Below are 4,386 nucleotides of genomic sequence, written 5' to 3' on the forward strand. Positions count from 1 at the left end.
TCAATGATTCCTATATATACAGGATTTGAAAGTCAGTTATAAAACAGTCTTCCGGCTAAAAAACGATTATATGCCTCTTAGCTTTTCCTACATTTTAGTCACCAGATCTAGCACTGACTTTCACTTCAGGTCATTTTTTCATTAAGAAATATGTTTTGATGGGGTGGCTGGGTGGTTCAGTCAGTTAAGCGTCTACCTTTGGCTCAGATCATAATCTCAGGGTCCTTGGATTGAGTCCCACATAGGGCTCCCTGCTCAGCGGGGAACTTGCTTCTCCCTCACCCATTCCCCCTGCTTGTGCTCTCCGTCTACCAAATAAACAAATAAAATCTTAATTTAAAAAACAGAAATATGTTTTGATATCATGTGGCTGGTACCTGAGTCTGGATGTGGCAGTGGCCAGTGAGTCCTGGGCTGGGGGCAGGAGCCACAATGTCTCAGAATTCAACCATTAAGCAAAATATGGGAACTCTGTTTATATGAATTACAATGAACATCTCAGGTGGCAACAACAGATGGCTTAGAAATTGTAGTTTCATCTTCAAGACTACACAGTCAATTAATATACCCAATTTGTTTGGATATGTTGGAGAACACCATGATTGCAAAGGAGTGTTTACATAGCTTTTGGGCAGACTACACTATCACAGCCCTCAGAAGTGGCAATAAAGAACGTCCTGAGGTGCCTGGGTGGCGCAGTGGATTGAATGTCCACCTCTTGGTTTGGGCTCAGGTCTTGAACTCAGGGTCATGAGATTGAGCCCGAAGTCAGGCTCCATGCTGACCGTGGAGTCTGCTTGGGATTCTCTCTCCCTCTCCCTCTGCCTCTCCCACTCTCTCTCTCTTTCTCTATTAAAAAATAAATGTAAAAAAAAGAATATCTTACCTGTCGAAAAAAGCTAGTTTCTAAAAGATCACGAAGACCAGATTCAAATATTGATGCATTCATCAGCAAGATTTATCCAAGTCATGGAGAATATGAAGTTCATGGAGAGAGAGTACTAGCCATGATCAACAAGCACAATGATCAACAAGCACTCAGTCACAGCACGGATGAAGGACTGAAGATACTGTCCATGAACAGATCATTGCAAGGCAAGAAGCAGCACACTGAAAATGGAACTGGAGCAGAGGACAGTGGCGACAGTTCTTACTGTAGTGATGCTTCCACACACAGTGATCAGGAAGCAGGACCCAAAGATCTGGTCATTCCCAGCATCAGCTTGATAACAGCAATGCAACAGTGGCATTTGATCCAGTCCTAGATGGTGCTACTGAAACAGGAAGTATTCAGGTCTCCTCCCACACTAATGGAAAAAGATGACAGTCCACAGACCAGATATATAAAGGTTTGAGGTGATGCCACTGTTGATCACTTGTCAAGAATCTGGCTGTGAAGTCAGCTTTTGAAGAACTTTGAAGCAAAGGAAAACCAAACCAGATGAGCTGATGCATACCATTTACATAGTAACAGCCAATGGGGAAGTCACTGCATTAAATGGCTCTTTTTCTTTGGAACTGGTCTATGAATAATACTGGAAAGTGAGCAAACTCATGGAACTTTATTTTGTGCCCACAAAGGAGCACAAAGGACCTTTTACTAAAACCATGTCTGAGAAAGAACTTTTTTTTATAGCCTATTTCTTTAATATTAAAGATGCCATCCATGGCTTTACTTTTATGGACAGAATCTTGGATACATTGTTAGGTTTGCTTTATGAGCCAGGCTCATTTACACTATCAGAATCTTTTCTCCTTAATTTGAGATTTCCTCTTTTTTTTTTTTTAAGATTTTATTTATTTATTCAGGAGAGACACAAAGAGAGAGGCAGAGACATACGCAGAGGAGAAGGAGGCTCCCTGTGGGGAGCCCAATGTGGGACTCGATCCCAGGATTCCGGGAATCATGGCCTGAGCGGAAGGCAGACACTCAACCACTAAGCCACCCAAACGCCCTGAGATTTCCTTTTTGGAGGGAACTGTAATTATTTAGTACTTTTTCTTTCCTTTTAAAAATATATCTAAGTTGTATGATTTCACAAATTATTCCATTTTGGAACACCCTTCTGACCCAGCAATGCTTCATAGTTCTGTATTCTTTTTTTTTTTTTTCAAGATTTTATTTTTAAATAATCTCTACATTCAACATGGGGCTTCAACTCACAACCGTGAGATCAAGAGTCACATGTTCTACTGACTGAGCCAGACAGGAACCCCCTAGTTCTGTATTCTTTTTTTGTTTTTGTTTTTGTTTTTGTTTTTGTTTTTTTGTTTTTTTGGTTTTTTTTAATTTATTTTTTATTGGTGTTCAATTTACTAACATACAGAATAACCCCCAGTGCCCGTCACCCATTCACTCCCACCCCCCGCCCTCCTCCCCTTCTACCACCCCTAGTTCGTTTCCCAGAGTTAGCAGTCTTTACGTTCTGTCTCCCTTTCTGATATTTCCCACACATTTCTTCTCCCTTCCCTTATATTCCCTTTCACTATTATTTATATTCCCCAAACGAATGAGAACATATAATGTTTGTCCTTCTCCGACTGACTTACTTCACTCAGCATAATGCCCTCCAGTTCCATCCACGTTGAAGCAAATGGTGGGTATTTGTCATTTCTAATAGCCGAGTAATATTCCATTGTATACATAAACCACATCTTCTTTATCCATTCATCTTTCGTTGGACACCGAGGCTCCTTCCACAGTTTGGCTATCGTGGCCATTGCTGCTATAAACATCGCGGTGCAGGTGTCCCGGAATTTCATTGCATTTGTATCTTTGGGGTAAATCCCCAAAAGTGCAATTGCTGGGTCGTAGGGCAGGTATATTTTTAACTCTTTGAGGAACCTCCACACAGTTTTCCAGAGTGGCTGCACCAGTTCACATTCCCACCAACAGTGCAAGAGGGTTCCCTTTTCTCCGCATCCTCTCCAACATTTGTGGTTTCCTGCTTTGTTAATTTGCCCCATTCTCACTGGTGTGAGGTGGTATCTCATTGTGGTTTTGATTTGTATTTCCCTGATGGCAAGTGATGCAGAGCATTTTCTCAGATGCATGTTGGCCATGTCTATGTCTTCCTCTGCGAGATTTCTCTTCATGTCTTTTGCCCATTTCCTGATTGGATTGTTTGTTTCTTTGGTGTTGAGTTTAAGAAGTTCTTTATAGATCTTGGAAACTAGCCCTTTATCTGATACGTCTTTTTCAAATATCTTCTCCCATTCTGTAGGTTGTCTTTGAGTTTTGTTGACTGTATCCTTTGCTGTGCAAAAGCTTCTTATCTTGATGAAGTCCCAATAGTTCATTTTTGATTTTGTTTCTTTTGCTTTAGCGATGTACCTTGCAAGAAGTTACTGTGGCCGAGTTCAAAAAGGGTGTTTCCTGTGTTCTTCTCTAGGATTTTGATGGAATCTTGTCTCACATTTAGATCTTTCATCCATTTTGAGTTTATCTTTGTGTATGGTGAAAGAGAGTGGTCTAGTTTCATTCTTCTGCATGTGGATGTCCAATTTTCCCAGCACCATTTATTGAAGAGACTGTCTTTCTTCCAATGGATAGTCTTTCCTCCTTTATCGAATATTAGTTGACCATAAAGTTCAGGGTCCACTTCTGGGTTCTCTAGTTCTGTATTCTTAAGTGAAGATTCTAGTTCTGTATTCTTAGGTGAAGACTCAATTGGCTATCCTTTTCCTTCACCTCAAAAGTTGTCTAGGCCTACAGAATGTTAAATAACATGTGTTTTGACTTTTCCTGGAGTCCTATATATTTATAGTTTCTTACATAAGCTATTGTATCTTTATGAAGACCAGGACTCAAATTTACTGGGCCTAAAAATTCTCATGTTATTATTTTCATGGTGTTTTCTTCCATAATACCTAATTTTTTGTTTTCATTTTTTAAGGCTTTTAAAAATAAATGTATTTAGGGATCCCTGGGTGGCGCAGCGGTTTGGCGCCTGCCTTTGGCCCAGGGCGCGATCCTGGAGACCCGGGATCGAATCCCACGTCGGGCTCCCAGTGCATGGAGCCTGCTTCTCCCTCTGCCTGTGTCTCTGCCTCTCTCTCTCTCTCTCTCTGTGTGTGTGACTATCATAAATAAATAAAAATTTAAAAAAAAAAATAAAATAAATGTATTTAAATTCTATTAATTACCATATAATGTGTTATTGGTTTCAGAGGTAGAGGTCAGTGATTCATCAGTCATATATAACACCCAGTGCTCATCACATCACATGCCCTCCTTCATGCCCATCACCCAGTTACCCCACCCTCCCACCCCCTCCTCCCCAGTGATCCTCAGTTTGTTTCCTATGATTGAGTCTCTTATAGTTTGTCTCCCTCTCTGATTTTGTCGTTTTATTTTTTACTCTCTCTCCTACGATCCTCTGTTTT

At 40.7% G+C, this 4,386-nt stretch overlaps 1 pseudogene; it reads left to right on the forward strand.

Moving 5' to 3' along the window:
- Positions 1 to 598: 598 nt before the first annotated feature.
- On the forward strand, positions 599 to 2,070 carry LOC140639206 (E3 ubiquitin-protein ligase RING2 pseudogene; annotated as a pseudogene).
- The last annotated feature ends 2,316 nt before the right edge of the window (positions 2,071 to 4,386 follow it).

Source organism: Canis lupus, chromosome 8 (genome assembly GCF_048164855.1).
Source record: "Canis lupus baileyi chromosome 8, mCanLup2.hap1, whole genome shotgun sequence".
NCBI classification, from domain to species: Eukaryota; Metazoa; Chordata; class Mammalia; order Carnivora; family Canidae; genus Canis; species Canis lupus.